Raw genomic sequence first — 27,597 nt, 5'->3', positions numbered from 1 at the left:
CCCCCGCAACACACGTGAGAGTTGTATATTGCTGTTGAAGTTGATTCTGTCTGTCCAGGAGAAGCTCCGCTCGGCCTGCACCTTGAGTCTGTTATAGCCCCCGGCCCATCTGCATGGTGTGGAGTCACCTGTCCCCGGCAACACACGTGAGGCCTATATACTGCTGTTGAAGCTGACTCTGTCTGTTCTAACTGTCTGCCCTAGAGAAGCTCCGTTCAGCCTGTTGGCTCGAGTCTGCTGTAGCCCTAGAGTTCCAACTGTCTACTCACTTGTGGAAATTCACCTGTCTGTCATCGGTCCTTGTGAACCCTGCATCAGTGTGGGAAGAGGAAGGGCCCCGACTGTCTACTCACCTGTGGAAACTCACCTGTCTGTCGTCGGTCCCTGCGAACCCTGCATCAGTGTGGGAAGAGGAACAGCCCGACCGTCTACTCACCTGTGGAAACTCACCTGTCCGTCGTAGGTCCCTGTGGACCCTGCATCAGTGGGGGAAGAGGAACAGCCCGACTGTCTGCTCACCTGTGGAAACTCACCTGTCTGTCGTAGGTCCCTGCGGACCCCGCATCAGTGCGGGAAGAGGAACAGCCCCGACCGCATACACACCCGTGGAAATCCATCGATCCATCTCAGGCCATTGCGAACCTTGTATCGGCGTGGGAGTGGGCCCCGGAGACTGCCGCATTGCCTCGATTCCGGGGAAGAAGAGGAAAGGAAGATTTTAGCTTAGGTTATTCAAATTACTTTTAACGTTAATAAAAAGAACTGTTATTCCCTTGAATTCTGTTTCCGTCTCGTCTCTGACACGCTCCTCAGGGTGGTCCTGGTTCAGGGGTGGGCGCAGTCCGGCTTGGCCCATCCCGACCTGTGACATCTATTTACAAAATTGTCATGCCAAGTTAGCCTCTTTTCCCTAGCAATGACAGTGTCCATATTCTCCTCTTCTGCTTACTTCTCTTTTTTTTTCAGTGCAAATAAAACCACAATTGCCAAAATGCCATTAATCTTGCTCTATTTGTTTTTACTATTAGCTCATGCTTATGATGTTTTATTCTTCTATACTAACTTACGTCATAGCCTACGATTAGATTCATCAGTGTGATTTGTAATGATCTTATAGGATTGACGAAATCGCACAGTCTGTAGCAGGCATAAGGGATACTCTCCATTTCTTTACTTACATCTCAACTGATGTAGGCCTATGTAAACTACTGGTGTCAGGTGACAATTGACCATACTGTAAGCAGACAACAGATGATACACAGTCACAGTTTATGCCTGCAGCTACATGTGTGTAAAAGATGCTTGACTGAATTAAGTGCTAAAATGCAATTGCTTTGATTTTGTCTTTCTGGCATGCAACTTCATTGCATTTGTTAATAAATGAAAATAAATTAATTTGTCATACTAAATGTCACACACCATTACACACATATCATTTCAACTTCAGTCGAGGCAAATTATAACACTAGAGAATTGTGACTGTACATAAATATTTCAAGATGAACAGACTCACAGGTCAAATGATTTGTATTCTAGACATTTTAATTAGCATAACAACAAATCCAGTGAAACGTGCACCTATGAAATGCACAAACAACTGTCAAAGTGGACTGATTGTCTCTATGTTTAACCATTCATTTTAAGTTTAATTTATGTATATCAGATTATAAAATGTTACAAACTGCTTCTGGTACAGAATGCAATTCAGTTCCTTTAAATACAGGAAAATTCTGTTTTATATGTGAATACCCTATAGTATGGTGCTACTATATACAGTACATACATACTATATTCTGTTCATACATACATGCATGTATATACAGAGAAGAGAAACACACTAGGCTTTCACATACTCACATACGTGTTTAATGAGTGTTTTTTCCCCTCTGTTTTTCTTGTTTAAGACAGTTGAGCAACAACAATTTTATTTTTCATGACTAGCGCTCTGTTTTATTTGAGATAAAAAAGTGTACCTTTGTAAATGGACAAAATACATGAAAATATGAAGACTTCACAAATTCTTTATCAGTATTACACAGCATGCCCGACTGCTTTAATGAAGAACACACTTAAAATCTTTTTCAAGTATGAAACAATAATTTTCAAATACTGCTCACAAAGAGATGAATAAATGAAAGGGGATAATGAAATGGCTTCAAAATTTGCCTGTGAATTCATTCACCCTTCTGTTTATCTTTTATCTCAGCTTAAAATTATTACTTTAAATCATTGTGATTAAGAAACGTGATTTGATACACTGTAAAATCGAATTAGTTGGACTTATTTAAAAAAAGCATGCAAACCGATTGCCTTAAAAAAAAAAAGTAAAGTGAAATAGGAATAGTATGTGGTACTGACAAATGCTTAGTTAGTATAGTTCACTTACACAAGAGTTCTAGTAACTAAAAAAGAACTGTAGAGAGTACTTGATAATTTACTTTAAATAAAATATAATTGTTACTATTGTTGTGTTTTGCAGGCTGAATGTTGAAGTCTGTGTGACTCAAATATGATCAATTGCAAGAATGTCACAAATATAGAAGGATCATATAAACCCAATTAAAAGTTTCACAAAGTGTTTAGGACATAAGTGTTAGCAACAAAATTATAAAAGATCATTAATTGACATGAACTATAGATATGTTACGTCATACATACATACATACATACATACATACATATATGTATATATAATATATTACTTCTCTTCCTTTGAAACCAAATAACTGATTTCTTGTTGCATCACTGTATCAATCGGAAGAGAATTACAATAGTATAAATGAAGTTCCAAGTGCTCAACCAAAGGGATCACTAATCGCCATAATGGTGACTAAAAACATTTTAGGAAAATCAACATAAATTTATGAAGTCAGCTTATGTGATGTTCTCTTAAATTTTTCAGTTGTATTAAAATTTCAAGATGACTTTGGGACAGGGCTGGAGTGGGGCCACTTTTCAGCCCGTGAGTTTCAGGCCCAGGACCGGCCCACTTTTTCCATGGTGGAATTCCAAATTAGCACTTTTTTCAAATTGGATAAATTAAGCAACAGTTCAGCTCTTACTTTTGTGTAGTTTGTATTAATACCATGGTTCAACAAATAATGTAAAGGTTAAATAATAATTCACTTAGACTTAGAAGCAATTGCGACTTTATTTCACGCAATTCTGACTTTACCTTGCAATTCTGACTTTATAACACGCAATTGCGACTTTATTTCACGCAATTCTGACTTTATTTCTCGCAATTCTGACTTTATAACACGCAATTGCGACTTTATTTCACGCAATTCTGACTTTATATCTCGCAATTCTGACTTTATAACACGCAACTGCGACTTTATTTCATGCAATTCTGACTTTATATCTCACAATTCTGAGAAATAATGTCAGAATTGCGAGATGTAAATTCGCAATTGTGAGATAAAAAGTCGCAATTATCTTTTAAAAAATGTTATTCTGTGGCGGAAACAAGCTTCCATACCTCCTGGCCTCTTCCTCCCATCCATCCTCCCAGACGCGTACCGTTACGGTAGGGCCGGCCCAGTTATCGGTAGGCGCCGGCGGTGCCGCGATAGCCTACCTGAGAAAACATTTTGGAAAAGACGGGCTATGGACCCAACCAACTCTATAGGAGGGGAGGGGAGAACTCCCTCACATGGTACAACCCATGCAGAGGCTGCGCGCTGTGGTGTCAGAATGCGAAATGTGTGTAATTAACGTGACAAATAAAATAATCCTCGACCGGCCCAAAAGTGAAGCGGCCCACCGGGAATTCTCCCGATTCTCCCGATTACCCACCCCGGGCCTACTTTGGGAAATGAGTGAATGCAAACAGAGAAAAATAACTGCGGAAATGGAGGAAATGAGTGAAAAGTCCATTAAGATTTTCCCCGCCTCAAAAACCACACTCAAACCAATCAATTAATCTTAACTTGGGTTTTCTGAGTAATCACGGCACAGATTACTAGATTTTTACAATTAAGGTAAGACATTAAGTAAAGTTAACTAAAAAGTGTTAGTTAGAATGTTGGATTTTACAGTGTAGAAACAAAAACCTTATTTCAAGAAACATGAATGTGTGTTGTGTTGTGATACAGTAATTGAGTCTATAATACCTGGAGAGAGCAATATGTTAGCATTCCCATTAATTTCAATAACAGTTGCTTGACTGACACATGGCCACATCCTGATTTTGCCAAGTTAGACGCGTTCTTGGGTCAACATATTTTGTTGATCTTGGAACAACATTCCTGTCCGGAAATTTGATCCTAACCATATCCCTACCCCTTAACCTAAACTCATAAATTCCCTACAATCAGAGGGAAATGATAGGTGAATAACGCTGATGTATATAGCATCTAACCCTGTCTGTAAGCCTAAACTTGACATAAACAGTAAACTTGTCCCTCAAATCTGATTGGAATTAGGTTGATTGGAATGTTGCATGTTGCTTGCAAAGAAAAACAATAATTCATGACAAAATACAGCTTCTTCTGAATGGCTATGTGCCTTTTGCTTACTTTTCATGCTAACCAACTAAACCTTGACTTTACAGTATGTGATAAATGTAAAGGGCAGTTATGTTGTTCAGGTAAACTATCACAAAATGGGACAGAATAGTCAAATTATAGCCTATGGTTGGCACAGACATTTTACTTGATTGAAAGGACTTCAGATTTTATAACATACAAGATATTTGTGTGTTTCATCAACAAAGGTCTCAAAAGAACTGTGCTGTTTACCTTCCTTTTCTCCACGTCTCTTGCTGCTAATGGCATTTTTGCTGAAGGCTGTTTGAAATAAATATGCTTTTAATGTCAAACCTGGTTGTGAAAAGTTATTTTGATGTGAACAGCGAGAGCCTGACAGACAATAAACACAGCAGATATAGAATCTGCACTTACTCTGCAAACAGCTCTGCAGGCTTCCAGTAAATTGGCTCAACATTAATTCATAAAGTTCTATTTCTTTTTAAATATAGTTTATATTTAAAACGTTTTATTTTGTAATATTCAAAAATATTGTTTGTTAAAATACTTAGCTTAAATCATGTTTAAGGTAAGAGAAGGTAAGTTAAAAACTGTAATGCATGCCAGACTGCTCACATTAACCCACTGGGGTCTAAGGGGTTTTGGGGGTCCTTGAGATGTTTTGATATGAACTGACATTTGTGCTTTTTTCAGTTGCTTATAAACATATTAATGACAAAGGTGTCATTACACTCTATTCAGCACAAACAGAGCTACCATAATATGTGAGCAACATGTATGTACATGTTTGTATATTTCAGAGAATAATGTTTATTGAAAAAAACAAAAAATTAAAGTTTCTGAAATAAGACCTCAAAACACATACTAAATATGTGTCCACAATACTTTTGACTAATGGATGTTGTTGCCTAGAGTTTTTGGTTAAAAATTATCTGAAAATCACCCTGCCTAATCATTCACATAAAACAATACACTGGATTTAAATTTTGTAAGACACTTTTTGTTTGGAAAGGCAATATGCGTGGGGGCGTGAATGATCATGAATAATGATGCGATTCACACCTGAGAAGACAATGACCCACATAATGAGCTGCATAATGAGCCTTTCATTCAGGTGTATCACACAAGAAAGAATGTGAGGACAAAAAAAAAAAAGATAAAAAAATGTATAAAAATATAATATAATATAAAAAAATATATTATATATATATATATATATATATATATATATATATAAGTTAGAGTTGGAAACATCTTAAAAAAAAAAAACTTTTTCCACACATTTTTTATACATGCAAATTGTATAATATCCAAGGTAAACATTTCTAGTAATTGTGCAGTTAATTATCATACTGTATTTTCAGAAAGTTTTGGAATATGTCCTCTCCCCAAATGTGTCACTTTAAAAAACAATAATAAATAATTTAATGAGAAGGCTTATATTGAACTATTAAGATCTACCTTGTAAATATATTTTTTGCTATTTTATTAAAAAGTGTTCACATGTAAATCAACAACAATTTAAATTTGAACAATGTTTCAAGTGTAATCTTTCTTTTTTAAAGTATACATTTTACCATACGGATTTCAAAGTTAAGGATTCATTAGTTTGATATAGCCTACATTGGAACAAACACTATAAATAACATCTTAGTTGATGAGTTTATTTTTGACAAAACATACTATATTTATCATATGAGCAGAAATTGGCAAACAAAAGCTTATTTGATGTGGCAATAGTCTATTAGTAGTAGCCTATTATAAAAATTGTATAATCTATCCAAAACTAGTAAACGAAATGTTGTCTTTCATATTTGGTCTGTAACATAGTAAACAACCGCACGCATCTGTGCCGTTCATTCATTCATTCACACACTGACACGTGATTCATATTTAAACAGTCTTTTTGCGGTTTACAGACACTTTTCCATATTAGTCCAGTCATTTTAAGCCAAAATGGGGGTCAACCTTGAACAAATTGCAACATAAGCAAACTCAACTGATTTTGTATCCTCAATATGTCCTGAGTAAGGAAAAAAAAAAGCCCAGAAGAATCCCATTAGGGGAAAGTTTCGAAAAAGACCCAAATATAGCCTATTCATACGCCTATTCATTCTTTTTCTCATGTGAATAGGGTAAAAGTTTTAACCTTTAGATATCACCATGAAAATTACTGAGTTGATTACTTACATCAAGACAAACAAACAAACAAAAAAGTATTACAAGTTTTTTTTTAAATTGTTTGTTAACATGGACAAACGGTGCATAATCTAATTATGTATATCCTAATTTGCATGGTCCATGGTCTGTTTTTGGGGATTCACTTTGTATTTTACCCACCTTTTGTCTTCTGCATTCTGCTTACCCTTGTCTCCTGTTCTTCCCTCAGACTTGTCCCCCAGAAACAGTCCCACGGACCCAGCCCTAAACCCCATTTCTGCAATAATAAGGCTGGTTTAAAGTATTTCTTCCTGTCTCTATGTATTAATGCTCATAGCCTAAATCTGGAGCGGAGGTGAAACAGGGGAGGGATGGATGGCCAGGTCCATGGAGAGGAAGAGGGCCTGGAGACTGTGGCAGGATGGGAGTCCTGGGCTCTGGCGTGGTGACCATCTTTTCCGAAGACACAGGCGTAGCGGCGGCCATCTTGTTGAAAGACACCTGCGTAGCGGTGGCCATCTTGTCCGAAGACACAGGCGTTGCAGCGACCATCTAGTCAATGCTTAGGTGGTTTGCATCATGTATGAATTATTATATGCATATGTGTATCTTTGTTTAAAATCTATAAATCAAAAGATTTGTTGCATTTATGAAGATAAGGCTCAGCACCCAAGGCTCTTTCACCTATTGCCTCAATGGTGTACAGTGTCTTTGGGTGGATTGCTGAGGTCTTAGTGACCTAGGAGTCCTCTTGACTACCCCTAACTTTTCACTGTTTTAGGAGCTGGTGTAGCGCTAACATGCTCTGTGAAACACTCTAAGAGCAGGAATTTAAGAGTCCTAAAATTAGGACTGACACGCCCATTATTTTTAAGAGTTTGTCCTAAATGAGCAAGTCAGTTTCTGGCCCCTGATCTCATTACTTTTTTTCTCCCTACAAGAAAGTCCTGTCATAAATATATTGTCTCTGTCAAAAACCCTGCCTCAATCTAAAATGCTAAATAAATTTAACATAATTGCCAAGCCAGTCAGTAAACCAAAAAATGACTCAGCAGCAGTGTTGGGGAGTAGTTAACTACAAGTAGCGACGCTACTAACTTAACTACATTTTTCAGTAGCTTGGCAGTAGCTCAGTTGCTTTTTAAACAGTGTAGCTTTTCCAGTAGCTAACTACTTTTTGCAGCAAGTAGCGGTGTAGCGCGAGCAAAAGCTACATTGCGTTTTGTCGAGCCTGCGCGAATCAGCGCGATGCAAGGATATTCTTCTTCTTTTTTTTTGATTTGATTTTTTGACTAATTTTTTGCCATTACCGCCACCTGTTGTTTAATCACGCATCTTGCGGCTAACGGTTCACGTACAGAAGTGGGTTGACACACCCATATTATCCATGATGGAGCAAGACGTGGCGGCAGATTTGGAGGATGGAGAAACAACTAACGTTAATTGTGTAATAAAACAATACTCTTTGAAATCATAATTGTATTGCATTGTTTTAAACACTAAATATTTTACTTAAAACATTCCTCAGACACTTATTCAGTTATTTATAATATTCGTTGTTCAAAAAAAAAAGTAATGAACATTCAAAAGTAGTTTCAATGTAGCTAGCTACTTTTTGATAGTAACTTGTAGTGTAGCTAACTACTTTTCCAAAAGGGTAGCTTGACTGTAGTTTAACTACTTTAACTTACGAGTAGCTTGTAGCTTGTCAAACTACAGTTTCAGAGTAGCTTCCCCAACACTGCTCAGCAGGCATTTGTGATGAACTGTGATGAACACAGACTGTGATGAATTGGCACAATTGGCTTCTTGACTCCCCAGATAAATAATAAATCCCTGTAGAGTTACCCATCATTGAACAGCCCTTGTAGTTTGTAGTTGTGTCATCAGAAAATGGAGGCCTTTAGTGCTAATACACCAACATCATATGATAGCCTACACAGAATTTATATAACTCCCTGTGTTTGACAGAGTGATAATAAATATAGGCAATGTCTCATAAGAGTCTGACACAGATCATTTCTGAGTTGGCTAATTAATAAGAGGGAAGAACAGTGAGAATAATTCATATGTGAGCACATAAGTGACCAACAGTTTTATGCTCCCTGTGTCTGATGTTTATGGCTACTTGATGCCTTGATCTGAGCAAAGGCCATTACTTCCTATTATTTTTATGAAGTGATAACATTAATAAAGTTAGATTCATTATCAAAGCTTTTGTAATTTTCAACTATGACCAATAATTTTGCCACTAATAAAGTCTACTTAGTTAACAAGGAGACAAGTGTCCGTCTTGTTTCATTTCTAGTCATTGAAACATGAAAACTGAGCAGAGGCTAATTTCATCCAATGTGGAGTCTGTCCAGGTGTAAGCCAGCATCAGGGTCTCTCGTTGAGGGTGTTTTAATGGAGTTTGGGGGCATTAACTGGAACCGCGCCCACACTCCAGTTGCTGTGGTTCATGCAATAATCTGGGTTCTAGAGGAATTGTTTTATGATGAGCACATAAAATTAACAAGTACTGCTTTAGATTAAACTGAGAAGGGTCATAGCACTTGCATATTGTTGTCCAACAGTTTAACTGATTCTAGTGTTCTCATTTGTAAGTCGCTTTGGATAAAAGCGTCTGCTAAATGAATAAATGTAAATGTAAATGTAAATGATGTGGTGTTTGCTGGTCTTCATTCACAGCTGGTCCTATCCACTTCCAAGTCATCTCAGTCATCGCTGGATAAGACCACTTCCAAGACAGTTCCAAGTCGCCTAAGTCATTGCTGGATAAGTCCAGTTCCAAGTTATTACTAGATAGGCCCAGTTCCAGATCATACAAGTCATCACTGGTTAAGTCTAGCTTCAAGTCACCTTCGTCGTCCAGCCCCAGGTCTCCTTCGTCACGGATGGCCCGCGCAGCCTCCCTTTCCCTCCTTCACAGTCAAAGCCATCCAGTTCCTCTGCCTCATCTCCGCTGTCTCCCTTCAGCTCCTTGGCTTCTCCAGTGGTTCAACTTTGCAGCACGGATCCACCTGGGGCTTCACAGTCATGAGCTCCACCTTTGTTCATGGATCCCTCAGCTCCACCTCAAGCCTCCAAGCCCCGGACTCCACCTCGGCCCTCCAACGCCTATCAGAGCATTCCTATATAATTTCCATTCAGTATTATAAGAAGCTTTATCGCATTGCTCAGGATCTAATTACCCTCCTCCATCCCCAGCTCCTCCTCTCGTCCAGTCAGGACTTGGACTCTGATATTCCTCTTCTAATCACACTAATTTTTAGAATTATGTTGTACATTAAATTATTGAACATTAATATACGGCTATATATAGGCCTCCAATAGTACTGATTGGGTAGATCCTTTGAACATGCTCCTTCCGAACTTGTTAATAAAGCATAATATTGAGAGTGTGAAAAGTGTGTTGTTGTATGTGTGTGTTTTTTTTTGTTTTTTTTGTAGATGTGAATTTTCATTTTTTTCTAAATAAATACTCCTCTAAGAAAAAGGCAACTCTAAAGAGCAGTAAACCAGGCCAATTAAACCACAGTAGCAACAAAAGAGCAATTTTCTGAAGAAATGGGTCATTTTTTCTTTGATCAAAATTAATGTGTTGGTACAAAATCACTGCAGTTTTCTTTGCAAACTGAGTAATTCAACCAATTTAAATGTCTTTTTCTCATTAGTTAACTGATCCACCCATACCAGATAGTCACAATAAATGCAAATCGCCTTAATGTGCTTGTCAGTTTTCATCTACATTTTTTCTCTGAAATGAGAGACTGTGCTTGCAGCCTAAAATATTTATACAACTCTCTGGCTGCTTGTCAGCCTGGCACACCAAAATGAAATTTTCACATTTGCAAGTCCATTTGTTCCATCAACATGGTGTGACTTTTCAGGTTTTCAGGAGCTATTTGAAAGGAGCTGACTGTACTCTGACACCCCACCTACAAAAGACCTTGTTGCTGACGCTGTGATGGTCACCATGGTGATCTCCCTGGTAGCAGTGTTGTAGATTTAACCTGTTGGAAGCCTCTTGGAGAGCTGTCAGAGAAAGAAGCTTCCAGGCAAAAGTTGCAAAAGATATAAATGACTCACATATGATAAGCATTTACAGGACCGACTGTGGTGAAAAATGAGCTTCAACCTAATTTTTTAAGGACAGTTCACTCGAATTTTTTTATTCTGGCATGCAAGCACCCTCATGTCGTTCCAAAGCCTTATGACATTCAGATGCTCTTTTATGGAACAAAACCTGAGAAATTTGAAGAATGTATCTGTCACATACTGCTCTGAGACAAGAAGGTTGAGGATGCAAATGCAGTTTTATTGAAAGGGTAATCCACAATCGTAGTCGAAAACAGGCAAGAGGTCAGAGCACAGTAAATCAGTCCAAACAAACAAACAAACAAACAAATCCAGAGAGTGAGACAGAAATGGGAAAACCAGGACACAGTCAGATATAAAAAACCAGGGACATGGAAAACGGAGGAAAACGCTCAGAGATGCAGTATACACAACTAACAAGACTTTGCAGGGAATGAATGTGAAAACCAGGCTTATATGGGGTGAGCTAAACAAGGTAAAGACATACAGGTGAATGTGATCATGGCTGATTAGTCTGGGCCAAGGCTATTATAGTTTAGTATTTTTAAATTATCAAATTTCCTATAAATGAAATGTTAGTTTCATTAATGGTTTTGTTAGTTTTAGTTTAGTTTTTATTTTGTGAACGCAGTTCTATTTAGTTTTTATATATTTAGTTTTAGTTTTAGTATTTATAGTTTAGCAGAGTTAACAGAACACTTCCAGTTAAAGACATTTAATTCAAGCGAAGTTTAATGTTTGCAGTTTACAGTTAACTCTTGTGAAAACCTCTTAATAATAAAAATAAAATAATTGTTTGAGGATGAACAAAGAACCAAACAAATGCAACTAAAAAGTAAAAAATACTCATTAAAAATTAAAACGTAAAATTGTTAAACGTGGTGTAAAAGAAAAAGATATGCGTATGATTATTATGATTATTCTTTAAGGTTATTTCTATGATTAATCCTTTCAAACAATATTCTTGTATTGATCCATTTATGCTTTTTTGTCTATTGCATCGTTTAAAATCATATACTCATAGTTATACTCATATTCAAATGTTCTATTCAGACCAGACATCTAGTATACTTCTACTCTGACAAATGTACGTCTATTTCTGGGCTATAGACATGCTATTTGTTTTTTCCGTTTTCTGCTCAGTGTGATCTCTTGTCTATTATGTGTGGTATTTTGTTTAGTTTCACATGATATGGTTATATTACCTGGAATTAAGGTACAGTTATATTTGCATAAGGTCTAGACATGATGGAAATACTTATTTGGCCATTTCTGCTTCTTAGGGCTGGTTCACACAGAAAGTGGTTTTGCTTTGAAAAACGGAAAAAAGACGCGGGCAGAGGAATGGGGAAAAAGCGCAAGGTCTCGATACATGTCTTTTAAAAGTTGAACTTATTTTAACTTGAGTGCCGTGTTTTTAGAACGTCGTATCTTGCCCGTGATGCTGCAAAAGACGAGACTCGAGCACAACGGTTATTGAAAAATAAAGTAGTGCAGTGGAATGGAAAAAAGTGATTTTCTGGTACAGGATGAAAGCTTATTAATTACTTAACTATTTTTACTAATTATTATTTTGTTTCAGTTAGTTTTTCAGTAACTGTTGTTAGTTTCGTTTAGTTTTAGTTTTTCATTTATGTTGAAATTTTAATTTTATTTCAGTTTACGAAAATGTTTTTTGACCATTAGTTTTAGTCTTAGTTTCAGTTTTCATTTACGAAAATAACCTTGGTCTGGGCAAAGGATATTGGGAAATGTAGTTTGTGGATGTGTGGTGATTGTCCGGGTTGGAGTGCCCTCTGATGGTTATCCCGGGCACTCTCACTGGTGATCGTTACAGTATCAGTCGCTCTTTTCCATGATATTGCAGTGACTAGGGAGCTTTCAGGCTTCAACTAATCCAGTCTTGTGCACTATATTCCAAAACGTATGATTATTTTTGTGTGAATAATCTAAAATTTTAATCTTATATTATTCAAAATGTATTCAAAATCTTGAAAACAACCCTTATGAGACTTAAAGGAAGCAGCAATGTCCCATCATTCGATCTAGTTCACAAAACCAGTCTGAATGATTCATTCACAAATTGGGCAGTCATGAAACTCAATAACTCAATGAACGATTGCAATAGTTAACAGCATGTGGATTATAATATTATCACTGAATAATAATGCTTTTTACACAAAGCTTGGGACAAGTTGTATGAACCATTTTATGATGCTTTTGTATCCATTCGAAGCTTGAAGGCACCTGTCCTCATTCATTGAAATTACATGGAAAAATTGACAAATTCATAAAAAAAATATTTTGTGTTCCTATAAAGAAAGGAGGTCATACAGGTTTAGAACGACATGAGCGTGAGTAAATGATGACAGAATTGTAATTTTGAGTGAATCTTATGAAAATATGTGACTGCCGACTGCAAAAACCTGAAATGAGGAATGAGAGAGATCAAGCAATTAATAGTAGAGCACTTTGCACACTATTCAAAACCGACGCTTTAAATCTCTTGACAAACTAAAAGACGTAAATGACATTTGTATGTATTCTAAATAAAAGATACAGATTGTAATGAATGTCAGCTTGCTTATTTTGCTCAAGATAAGGATTTATTGAGTCTACATGTCATGCAAACATGAAACTATGCTTCTAACCACAGGTCGAGAGCTGTCGTTCCAACCACACAACTTTGCGATGCTGTTTGCTATTCGTTAGAACTATGGTTTCGGAAAACACTGACTCGTTGAACTACGCTGATAACGACAGAATTTGCGACCATAGCTGGCAAATGATGGTTACGGGAAACGCACCCCAGACTGTGTTATCTTGTCTGGCTGTTCTTTAGCTACATTTAATTCTGAGGTTTTACATAGTGAAACAGATCTGGAGATGGAATTTGCGGGTGCCTCCTCTGAGCGCTCCTCCTGTGATGATAAAGTGCATGAGGAGTTACTCCGAGGTGTTGACAGGAATAAGCGCTCGAAGTTGGCCAGGGGGGAGGGGCCTCAGTGATGGTCTCTTCCCTTCTTCAAGGACCTCCATGATGAGTGAACTCGTTCATAGGGGAAACCTTATTCTTCACGTGTCTTTGCACCCTCGACGTCAACTTATTCGACTATTGTGGGTGCAAGGGCACAGATGCCCATGGTAGGAGAGACGCTCGCAGGCCCCCTGGGAGTTGATCGCTCCCCACCAGAACAACATCCACACTGGTGGGGAAGGTGTTTCAGTCAGCGGGTCATGGCAGTGTTACAGGCGTACCAGGCTGATCTGGTGAAAGATCTGAGCCGGTCAGTATGTTACGTTTTTTTCTGCCAGTGAGCTGTTTCAAGGCACTCAACGGACCATTTCTTTCTGTGAAGCCATATTTCCCCTTATTCCATTTAAAGAGACCATTGAGTAGTCCACGTAGGGTTGTTAGTCTAAGGTTACGCCAGGAGATTTCTTTTTGTAATACCCTTTCTAAAATCAATGTTTATAGTAAGGGCACCCGCCGAGCCCTTTGTGCCCTTTCTAAATTAAGTCCCCGGTTTGTAACCTTGGGTCCCTCTCTAGGAGTTCCGTTGTCATCACAACAGACACCTCATTCACATGCCCTGGTGGCTCAAAATAAGGGATTAATCCCCTATTAAAATCCATGTTTTTGGTAAGGGCACACGGAAAGGTGCCCTTTCTATGTGGCTCAGACCCTGGTTCCTCACCTTGGGTCCCACTCTAGGTTTGTATTGTCATCGCAAGATGCTAACGACAGACATTTCCCGTACGGGCTGGGGTGCGGTCTTAGGTGGCCGTCCAGCCCAAGGGATCTGGGGAGGTCATTATCTCGATTGCCGCATCAATTGCCTAAAATTGACGGCTTTATTTCTGGCCCTGAAGTACTTCCTCCAGCAGTTAAGGGACTGCCACCACCACCACCAAGCAAATGTTGTTACAATGGGTGAAGGATGCCATTGCTCTAGCCTATGAGACGCCCGGTCAAGCTTCGCCTCTAGGAGTTAGGGCTCATTCCACTAGGTCACCAGGTCATCATTGTATCCTCCAGGGCTTTGGAAAGAGGTGCCCCCTTGCAGCAAGTATGTGATGTGGCAGGCTGGAACCCTCTGCACACATGTATCAGATTTTAAAGCTTGGATGTTCATGTTACTCTGGGCTCACATGTCCTTGAGTCGACATCACAAATTCATGTCTCAGACCTCTCCAGTGTTCATACACTAGTATTTATAGCCTCTCACGAGTGCGCATTCCATTGATGTCATCGTCAGAGGTTATTTAAAGCCAAGTTCTTGGCATGTTAGCCACATGCTTCACAACTGCTCGAACAAAGCCTACCTTAAACCAAACCGATAGTGTTAAAACAAGCAAAGATAAGTGAGATGAGATAAAATGCATTTGCTGAAGCAACCATGCTTCCTTTTAAGATGCTTTGAGCTCTATGTGGAATATCGCGACATGTGTTTGACGGGACTCATACCAGAGCCCTCCACATTGCAAGTGCAACACTGTATCAGATGAGCAACCAAGCAAGTTTACTACATTAGAAAAGCCATATACGTATGGAGCTGGTTATGTGATGCAAACGTGAAAATGTATTAGTAGTACAAATCATGCTCTAGGATGTCATGACATAGTGTTGTGCAAGGAACCACACAAAAACAAGTCTTCCTTGATAATTTTTCCCAGTAACCAATTTGAGTGATAAGGAATAAAGGATTTTGGAGTTTTATTGCCAGGACACTGCAGTGAATTGTATGCATAGATAAATATTTACAGTTTTGCTAAAATATATGCAGATTCACCCATTTTCAATGAGCCTGGGCTATATACAGTACAGATAGGAGGACAACAGAATACTAGGACTGGTACAAATCCTTCCTCGACTTTCACACAATGTCACCATAGAAGAACGCCATGCATTTATTACAGGGGCAAACCCCTGGAGCAAACCTGAGGTTAACTGGCTTTGCTCAAAGGCACAATGACAGATTTCTGAAATAATCAGCCACACTATATAAAAAATAAATAAATACGACCTACTGCGGGATCAGTTATTATGCTTTCAGTCAAAGATTGTTATGGTGTTGTTAAATCAGCCTAGTTTATCATGTTCTAAAAATATCAGCCCTGTTTTTAACACTAACCCCTTACGCTTGCCAGCAATTTGCTAGTTCCTCAGAACAAATTATTATTTTTCAGTCTCTCTTATCTCACAGCCACCTGTTATCATGAAAAACACTTTGAGAGATGTAATAGAGAAAGTACTAAATACAAGTTCCTGCAACCCTGGTTTCTATATCAGCAGGTGGCACAGATTAATCTCTCCTCATGTGAATTCGGACGAGGTGCTGCTGTTTCAGCCGTATTGGAAAATTGATCGGAGGAGCGGAGCAGGGATTGGTCAACTTAAGCCTAGCTCTCCACCAGGTTTTGGAAAATGCCCTGAGAGGATGAAAAGGGATTGTGTTATAAGGAGTTGTAAACAATTAATAAAAAAAATAAAAAATAAAAAAAACACACAGACACATGAACATGCATACACAAGTAACACTACACACACAAACACACTCTTGCACACACGTCTGGTTTACTATCTTTGTGGGGACTCTCCATAGAAGTAATGGTTTTTACTGTACAAACTGTATATTCTATCCCCTTACACTAACCCTACCCCTAAACCTACCCATCACAGAAAACTTTCTGCATTTTACATTTTCAAAAAAACTCATTCAGTATGATTTATAAGCTTGATTTGTGTGCTTACTTTTCTACCCCGGTGGGTACTTCAACCTGAATGCACACAGACTCATGAGGTCTCGGGTCCCCATGGTGACACGAGACCCCATGAGTCTGTGTGCATTCAGGTTGAAGTCCCCACCGGGGTAGAAAAACAATCACACACTCACACATTAACATGCTATCTGCTGAACTGGAGAGAATCTGGGTTTAGACGCCAGCAGCCTCAGTAACCCTGACCTTTGACCCGGCTATGGTAATGACATTTAGAACTTGAAGTTGAATAGTTGCTATATATAAACTTCGATGTGGTAGTACAAATTGTGAATTTTGTCATTATTTACTAGGGCCATTTGTGTTAGGAACAGACCATTATTCACTGATAATCCAGCTCACAAATCTCTTTGGATCTGTGTTCAGTTAAAACATGACATCTGATGCATTCTGATGTGCCGTAACCAGTGCTGGGTAGAATCTGATTACATGTAATCTAGATTATCCAGATTCCAAAATTTAAGTACTTGTAATCAGATAATATTACATTTATACCACTCGTAATCAGAATACAGTTAGTTTTTTTAAATTAATTACATGATTATGTTATTCTCACAATGGCAGTAAATTATTCTTTTAATTTCTTTTTTATCTTCGTAAATTCGTAATTTCGTACATTTACTTTCTAAAAAATCCAACTGCTTTTATGTTCTGAAGGTCCTCCAGGTTTGTGGAATTGCACACACAGACCATCCACTATGTGTATATCCCTGAAACCTGAAACCCACAACGCATTTGACCACTGGATTACAGAAATCCTTTCACTTTTAAGAAGTGTGTTCTCAACATTGCAACATTGCATATCTTATCAACTCCTGACAAAAACATTATTAATTGCATTATCACTGAGTGATTAATTTAACCATGTATTACTGTCTTTGGAAGGGTTTTGTCTTTCAAACACATTAAATGTATAAATTCACTTCGTTTAGTCATATTTAGATTAATTGGTTCATTCAGCTGAACCTCTTTGACCTAATAATTTTACTTGAAGTATATCCTGTAATTTTAAGTTAATGAGTTAATAAATTATGTCAATAATAATAATAATAAATAATAATCAAATTAAGTTCTCTGATGTCGATTTTATTACCTTAAATGTGTAATGTATGATTATGTCACTAACTACAATTTTTGCTACTGGCTGTAACAAAATGTCAAATGCCGGTTTGAATATGTAGAATAGATTTATAAGATCTTAATCACAGAGATCTCAAAGTTCCCAAAGGTAAAATACATATTCTAGGTTGTTTTACCTTGACGTTAACTGGCCTTTTTTTTTTTTTTATCATTTATGTTGTCTCAGGTTACGACTGTAACCTATGTTCCCTGAGAACAGGGAATGAGACACTACGTCATCGACGCTTTGGGGAACGCCTCAGGCGTGACAGGTGTCTGAAATCAAATATCAACTCAAGGCAATCATGTTGACCGGTGACAGCCCGTGAATCATCAGCTTGAATGATTAACGCGCGACCTGGATGTATAAGAGGGAGTCTTGAAAACATGACAACATCCTATCGTCTGAAGGGACTGTTGGTAGGCAGGCCCCGAGGCATGGCAGGGAGACGTAAGCTGTGTCCCAATGTGAAGACTGCATCCTCCGAAGTCCGTATTTGAAGGCCGATTGCGTCACAGCGGCGCGACTAAACGTCACAGCGCCGCGACGAAGGACGTCCCAATTCAAAGGCTGCACACTTCGGAGGTCGCATTTGAAGGCCGATTACGTCACCGCGACGCTATGAAGGCTGTCCCAATTAAATTCTGCATCCTCCGAAGTCCGTATTCGAAGGCCGGTTGCGTCATCGCTGCGCGACGAAGGTAAAAGCGACGCCAAATGCACCCTTCGTTTCCCCGTGAAAGGAAGGATTCATAAATGGACACTTAGCGGACTATTCTACCCCATAATTCATCGCGCGGCGGTGACGACAGCATTTTTTTTTTATGACGGCCTAGAGTTCGGTGGTGGACGGCAAATTCACATTTAAATATGTAAGTATCAAGTTTTTCTTTCTTATAAACTTAACTCCTTCGTCACCATTGCGTGGCTTCATTTGTCAGGTGGTCTGAGGCAAAACTTGTGCTAATGTTAACTTAGTTTAATAATTGTTTCAGGGAGCAAGGAGCAGACAGACCAATTTATTAAATTGCAATAAAATAAATAAATAAAATAAATAAATAAAATAAAAATGTATTGTAATATTTGCACGAGTCTGTCTAACTTGTGTAAATAAGAAATATCACTCACCCTATAAAGCCCACAAACATAAAAAAAGCACTAGATAAGGCAATGGGGTTTCACTTTTATGTGTTTTTGTAGTGCTGTCATGCAAGCTATGTCTACAAAGGTTTTAACCAAATTTGAGTATTCATAAATATGATTTCTGAATATGAATATGATTTTAAAAATACAAAGTTAGAAAGTTGAGATCACATCTTTGCTGAAATGTTTTGTGCTGTTGTTGTTAACAAGCCATGGTTAATTTGCTCTGCCTTAGGATTGCAAGTGTCCTGGGACAGGAGAGGGTGTGAGTGGGAACCCACTGCTGAAACTTTACCCTAGTTTGTCCTCATGGATGAGGTGTTGGGATAGAGGCATCGCACCAACCCCTCAATCCCTGAGGACACACCAGGGCCGAGTTCAGCAGTGGGTGACCAAGAAGAGGAAGAGCCAGGGGCAGCACCAGCACCAGCACCACGAAGAAGGCGAGACAGAGAGGACGAGTTTTTGGACTTGATTAGAGAAGACATGGGACTGCAGAGGCGAGGAGAGCACAGGAGAGTAGGGAGAGGATGGACAGGCTGTTTTCTCTTCTTGAAAGAATGATTGAGAAATATATATTATATATACAGTATATATTCTTGTTGAACTTTTTTTCACTTATATTTTTTAAAAGGGAAAAAAAATTCTGTACATTTATTTATTTTTATGCAACTTTAAATGTGTAAATAAAAGAGAATTCATTGCTCTGGACATTGTTTATTTTTGTAATGACAGTCATAATTTCTAAATGAAACAAATTCTTCTATACCCAAAAAAAACTTGTCAGGGTTTTTATGATGGTTCTGCTTTTATATTTCTGCATATGTTGCATTTTACTTCTGAATATTTTCAAGGTTGATACATTTAAACTATATTTTGTGTAGTTTAATGTAAAACAATGCATCATATTTTAAAATAACAATTTTGTAGTGTTGCTGTCCTGTGTGGGAAAATTACTTCGAGTATTAACGAAGTATGTAGTTCCTTACATATCACCACTGGTTATTTTGAAAATTAAAGTAACAAAATGTAGGCCTATTGTCACAATATTAACAAATTGTTGCTAACTACAGCTCCGTCACATTTGGCGCATCTGAAGCGCTCGGACCGGTCTAGCCTACGGAGGAATGTTCTTGTCGCCTAGCAACAGTGACTGACAGCTGTCGATGAAGAGCGGGAGTAACATTCGCCATGGACTTTTTATATTCAACTGGGTTTTATATTCAAATAGGGTTGAAAACCTGTGTAAATATATTTACCATGGTTTATTTATGTGCATAATAAAAAATAATACACTAGCCTACAAAATCACATCAAGGTAAGATATAAATGAACATTTGAATCGATCTACTAAGCCGAAAGTACATGACCTGAAACATCCGTACCATGTCCTCCAGTAAAATATAAAACATAAAAATGACAATAGCCAATTCTGGCTCCATAGCTGTTTACTCAATTATATCAAATGGATTATCAGGATGGCAGCATACTCTCGCACCGTTGCTTGGCGCCTGGAGCGGTAATCGGGAACACCTGGCTGCGCAATTAGGAAATCCTACGAAGGCTACATGGTGCGTCGTTCGGAGGACGCATAGGCTGCATCATTTGAAGTCTGCGTCCTTCGAAGGATGCAGCCTTCACTTTGGGACACAGCTGTAGTGTCTCGTTCCCTGTTCTCAGGGAACATAGGTTACAGTCGTAACCTGAGACGTTCCCTTTCGAAGGGAACTCGACACTACGTCATCGACGCTTTGGGGAACGATATACCCACTCCGCCATGCTGTGGGGAGTGCATGCCCAAAGGCAGTGGCAACTGTCAGAACCAGCAATTCAGTGAACGCTAGAACCCCCTCAGGTCACACTGGGCTGTCAGTGACAGCACTCCTTACCGGTCATAGCCCAAGCTATAAGATACCACAGAAAACCTCCATAAACATCTTAGTTTAAAGGAAGGTCTACCTGGGCCAGCTCAAGGGCCTAGGACCACTATTTCAATAATAGAAGGGGTCCCTACCAGGGAATGTGGCTAGGGAACCCGAGGGACCCCCAGCCAGTCACTATTCAGGGGGAAAACCACCTGAAATGTCACCAGGCAGGCCTGATCTGGTGTCAACATAAGACACACAGTCTGGCCACTTCCTGTCTGTCCGAAGACAGAGCCTCTTGCCTTAGATAAGGCATCCAACCCGAAGGACTGCGAATCTGGCAGTGAATCACTCGGCCCGGATCTCAGAGACGCCCTATCAGGGAGGCCTGGTGAGGCCTGCTACCTGATAACCACAGTATGTGGGAGCTCATATCCAGGAAGGCCTGGAGGGGCCTATGACCTGATAACCATAGTATGCTGGAAATACTCCTTGACAGCCAACTCTTGGAAGCTCACCTCAGGGAGACCCAAGCGCTGTCCAGTTCCAAGATGGGGACTGTCTGGTCAAGGAGGCCTGCTAAGGCCTACTACCTGACCATGCAGCCTCCGAAAAAGCGTAGTTTTTTAAATATTTTTTTAAATTTACTTTCTTACCTATAACATGCCCCAAACTCTATACAGGATACGCGGTCTGTAAGAGAAACAGAAATATGTTATTTGCGCACAAAAAACATTTTACAAAAAGACCAGACAGTACACCTGCGGCGTGCGGAGTGAAGACACGACAGGAATCCTTACTCAAAGAGCACCTGGGGTTCACCACTAACATGCCTGAAAGAGGCGCTCCTACTAACCAAGCTGAGGAGGGCCATCAGACATGGTTCTCATCATGGGCCCAGCCCCAGGCCTGATGTAAGAGACACCTGGAGGAAGTTAGGAGAAGGCTCCGGGGAGATTTTCCCTAGCGCCGCTGCGTGCGCTTTTCCTGAATAACCTCCCTCAGATCCTACTTCCTGCGGGAGTTGCGTCTCTTCTGTGTCCTGCTCTGGACAGGAGGGGGCACACGAGAGGCGACACTGCCTCTCTGGGCCTGTCTATGGTTCTCAGACCAAGACGGGCCAGGCCTTCCCGCTTGCTTGGGCGCGGACCTGGATCTCAGCGGTATACAGCTTCTAAAAGCAGCTGAGCGCGCCCTCGCCTCCTTGAACTTTTCAACCACCGCCTCAACGGAAGCCACAGATGCCTCTCCATGGCCGCCATCGACCGGCCGATCGCAGCAGCAGATTGTTTGGTGGCCGGGAGAGCAAGGTCCGTGGTGCGGCGCAGCTCAGTGACCGCCTCAGGGGACAGTCCTGTCCCCTGGTCGAGATCCTGCAGCAGGTCGGCCTGGTATGCCTGTAACACCGCGAGAGTGTGCAGAGCAGCACCGGCCTGACTCGCTGCTGTGTATGCTCTGCCATTCAAGTGCGCCATTGTTTTTAGCGGCTTGGATGGCAGGGTAGGAGCTCTCAATGTCGACGCCTGCCCAGACATGAGATAGTTAGCCAACGTCTTGTCAATGGGCGGCATCGACATGTACCCATGCTCTGCGATTCCATCCACAGCAGCGAAACTACCCCGCTGATGTGGATGAATACGGGCAGAGTAAGGGTTCTTCCATGCCTTCTTGATCTCAGTATGGAGATCCAGAAGGAATGGAAGGCTCACCTGAGCTGGTGGCCTATGGCTGGGAAGAAACCGATCGTCAAGACGGCCACGAGTGGTCTCTTCCCTAACGCGCCTCCACGGCAGCTGCAATCTGTCTGTGGCGCGTCCCATAACGTCCACAAGCTCCGCATACACAGGGCAGGATGGTTGAGATGGTTCGGTCTCCACCTGACTGCCAGCATCATCAACCACATCCTGCCCGTCCGGAAGTGCACCAGCTGCAGACACATTAGGAGATAACAATAATATTTCATCATCATCTACCTGCAGCTCGCCCTCGTCAGCGGACGAACTGTCTGAGAGGTTAACCTCCCTCTCAAGACGATCGGCCAGCTCCATCTGGGAACCCCATGATGAAAGTCGCTGCTGAGCCTCAGCACGAGCGGGACCATCACCACGGGGCTCAGATGCTGAACCCTCCTCCCTCGAGAAAAGGGTCAGATGAGAGCGGAGAGTCTTCAATTGAAAACTCTCACAGTTTGCACAAGAGGCGTGCTCTTCTCCCAAGCAAAAAACGCACAGATCGTGTGTGTCACCCGGCGTCAAATATCTTGGGCATGGGTCTGCACACTTGCGAAAACTCTGCTTCTTCTCTGCGCGTTTCATAATGTTTCCTTTCCAAAGCGATATTCTCTTAAACAGACAAACAGTCCCTGAAGACGAAAAGGATGTTGTCATGTTTTCAAGGCTCCCTGTTATACATCCAGGCCGCGCGTTAATCATTCAAGCTGATAAATCACGGGCTGTCGCCGGTCAACATGATTGCCGTGAGTTGATTTTTGATTTCAGACACCTGTCACGCCTGAGGCGTTCCCCAAAGCGTCGATGACGTAGTGTCGAGTTCCCTTCGAAAGGGAACCATACTAAATCACATGGACACTTAATCTTCTGCCTACAGAAACAGACCAGTACCACACAAAATACAATTCCAAAGTCATGCATCTATCCATAATCTAGATTTACAATCAAAAGAAAATGATGTTCATGTCAATAAGAATGTTGTTCAAGCCCCTATACCCAGCCCTAAAACTAAAACCTAAACCTAATCTTAAACCTAACACTAAAATCTGATTGGTTAATAGGAATGCTGTTAAGTGATCAACAAGGATGGTTAAATCACATTAAACCTAGAGCACCACCAATAAAACTGATCTGTACTGCTGTGCTTCAGTCAGAGGTAAGATTACATTTAAGGATTGGTTTGTTTTCAATTCATGAGTTTCAAATTGAATTGAATTGGCCACAACACACAGGTCATTAGGATTTGAATTGGAGTGACAGGGAATTGAATTTACTGAATCACAAAAAAACACACACCACACCACACAAACAAGGCACTTCATTAGTTTAAAAATTAAACAAAAATGACATACACAATGACATAATTTGACTAATTATGTCTATTTATTCTCAACAGGATTTATTCTTAACAGGAAGGAATGTTGCAAAATGAATACGGTCATCAGAACCATTTTTATTTTGCCAAACAGCACCACAATAAATCCATTATCAGTTAACTTTAAATAAATATTGACTAAAATATTTATTTTAATCTGCTCATTATATGTTGATGATTGGATCCTTTTGAATGAGTTTGGGGAAATTTTGGGGTAAACTTCCACCATAGGTTTTAAACTTAATTAATATATTTTATAAAACGGTTAGTTCCAATCCTTGATTCTGATTGGTCAATAGCTGTGTTTTATTCATGATAAAACACGGCTATGACCGATTCACCCAACGGTTCTATGTATCACTACACAACACCGCTAGCAACCACTCTTAGCAACGTAAACATATGTTTGTTCTATTCACAACTTTCCCGAACTCTGACCTTTCCCATGATCGCTATGGCAACGTAGAACAAGCCGGTAACGAACTTCCGGTTTACGTTAGCCTGAAGATACTGCTATCAGAGATTTAGACCCTACCATTTTAAATACGTGGGTCGTTATAACCAGGGGCGGCGCCCGATAATTTTTTTACGTGCTGAGGGGGTGCTCGATATATTATATATAAATACTTTTAATAAATTAGCAAAAATTGGCCACTTAATATTTAATATTCAATTATTTTAATGATCACAATTAAATTATTAATTTTATTAAATTGAACAAGCACAACATTCGGCATTCAATCAAATAGTATTAAAAATGTATTATTATTAATAATGTTATTTCAACACAATATCTCGTTATTTCGACATAATATGTGTGCCGAGTGTGCGTGCAACAAGCAAGATGTGCATTTGTAAATCCGGTGACACGCGTGCATTGATTTTTATTAATAAATAGTCTTTTCTGTCAGTGTCTGCTGCAAAGATGAAGTTGAGGATCGCCATCTCCGTAGTGAACGCGCCTATAGCCTGGAGAGAAATGCACATCTTGGATTACATAATCAGAGAGTAGCCTATTTCTTTTCATTTTGAATTGTTTAGTTTAAAGACATTTAAAGCTTTCTTTAGATATATTTCTCATGTCTGAGTTTCTGTTAATTTATGATGAGATGCGCTCCTGTTCACGTGCAATGCAAGTGACCGCGGCGCGCCGGCGCATCCATGTCATGATTTATATTGTCTGCTATATTTATTAAATCCAGGCAATTGGTTGATGAAAAATGTATTAAAATTAAAATACAATTTATACAAAACAAAATTCACTTTAAAGAAAGGCTTTCTACAAAACAAAAGTTTAATCATGTCTGACCCATTAACAAAATCATGTCTGACGACATGACTATGACTATGACTATGTCTCCCGATGCATCCTAAGTGTTCACTTTTCATAATCAACATAGATGGAAAAAATAACATTATAGTAATATTTGAACAAATATGAAACTAAATGCTCTTATTGAATGGCTACAACAAATATAGTAGGCCTACATACTCTCTATTTGTACAAATTGCTGCACATTCAAGTTAATTCTCAAATTAATTTTCAAATTATTGAAAACAATAACATAACGTTACCACTTAAAAAAAAAATATATACAGTTGTACTGCAGTTTTTTCTAAGTACAAGAAACACTCTTTCTGCGTAGAGGGTCCGTTTATGTTGGAAACAGGTCCATTCATAAAATCCTTCAGTTTTCTCGTGTTGTTTGTGCACCCGACAACGGTACACGTTGAGCCACAAGGAGCCATTGCTTAATCTGTCAGCATTACTACTTTTCAGTAATCAGTTTCACCCATTTGTACCGCGACGCGAGTATCCCTTGTGTGCTAGCTTCATTAAGCGTTAGGCTAAACCGGAACTGAGATACCGTCAACAGGAAGTATCGAGTGTCATGGCGACGCCCAATAAGACTCGCAGGAAAGTTGTGAATAGACTGTAAAAAAATATGGACGTAGTGTCTGTGACGTCACCCATAGGTTTCTGAAGAGCATTTTTGGGTGGAGCCAGTCGTCGCCATCTTGGCAGCGCGTCACCGCATGTCACTCCCGGATAACTGAAAATGGGCAAAGAGGCAGGACGTGGGTGGAGCTCAGGTGCCTGCTGCTGAAACCATGTCCGCCTAGCTCGACGTGATCGAGTTTGCTCAGGCTAAGGAGCTAATGCTATATGCTACTCAATACCGTAGCAAGGGCTGTGCGACATGTGCGACTGCACAGGGCCTTGCGCTAAAGTGACAGCTGACTTGATGATGTAAAGCCAATAGTTAAAGTTCATGTTTTTGCCCATCAAAATATTATAATGGTTAACACTAGAACTGCCATGACGGTCATTTTGACCGTTTTGAATTTTATATCTGCAATAACTTTGTTGAAAAAATAAATAAAAAATCCTGCTGGTACCTGACTTTTCCTAAAAGTGTCTGTATTTTCATTTAAAATGTTTTTCATATAAATTACACATAAGGCAAAAAAACAAACAAATTAACATATTTACCTATTTCGGCCATAGACGGTCAGATTGACCGCACTGAATTTCACGGTATTATTATACATATACATACCAATATACACAACAATAAAATGTGGTAAAAAAAATACACAACACATATTCCACAACAAATCATTTAAATGTAATGATATTCAGAACAGAACAAGAATGAAAAAATAACTATAAACAAGCCAAAAATCGGCTACTTTCAAGCGAAAGTGAAAGTAAGCGGCGTTGGGCTCACGTAACTCTCTAATTAGAATCAAAATGTTTCAACATTTGCGATGTATTTGGATGGTAAACTATTCTTTATTATAGGCTTTGTACTTCACTCACGTTCCAATATCGACGGAAAAAATCATCCTTCACATGCGCAAAATGGTAGGAATTGTAGCTGACTATATAAACAGAGCAGTGGAATTTTTATATGTTAGGTCAATTGACTATTTTATTATTATATTTTATTATGGCTATAATGAACAGGCTGCGATGTCAAGATTGCAATGCTGGAATATGGGGTGTGTGTGTGTGTGAGGTGCGGGCGCGATCGAACAGTGTAAACATGAAAATAGGCTAGGCCTACTCCGTCATTTTGTTCAGGACATCTACGGATATTATTATTTATAGATGTATAATTAAACTTGTTTAAATGTACAGTTTGGTGTTGTTTTGTTTTTAAAAGATATCCTAATACAAAAAATGCATTAATCTCTCAATTGGGTATTTATCATTAAAGATATAGAGTTTGGAATCTAGCGGTCAAAATGACCGCTTGCGGCAGTTCTAGTAGTTATGGAATTCTGGCACTTCTAGTGTTAAAACACATGGCTAAAAGTGAGACGTGTGTATTGTGATGCTGTATTATTCTGCTAGTTAAACATGTATTATGCAGCAACTTACAACATTGCTCTGAGCGTGTGATAGTGATTCATGCGCATACATGTCAGTCAGCGCGGCATCACACGTCAAGTTCGTAGAGAGCTTTATTCAGTCAATTTTAAATTCTGATTTTGGCTGCCTCTCAAATGGGTCAAACCATACCTAAGAAGTTCAAGTAAATGTGCTAGAAATCTGTGCTCATTCAAGGATGTGCATTTATTGCATGGAGGAGAAAGCACTGACAACCTGCAGGATTTCATCTGACGGTACTTTTTATTTAACACTAAAAAGTTAAATAAGCATATCTGTTCTGTGAGAGCAACGGTACCACAGAACGAGTGTAGCCTCTATATCTATAGACGTTTTTAAATCTGAAAACTCCAAAAAGCAACGAAATTGTCAGACATCCATTAGTGCATGTTCACAGTGGAAAACAACTGGAAAAACAGTGCTGGTTTTTCTCAC

The sequence above is a fragment of the Rutilus rutilus genome (genome assembly GCF_951802725.1).
Source record: "Rutilus rutilus genome assembly, chromosome: 2".
NCBI classification, from domain to species: Eukaryota; Metazoa; Chordata; class Actinopteri; order Cypriniformes; family Leuciscidae; genus Rutilus; species Rutilus rutilus.
The sequence above is the reverse complement of the archived record's forward strand: the minus strand, read 5'-3'. Positions refer to the sequence as shown.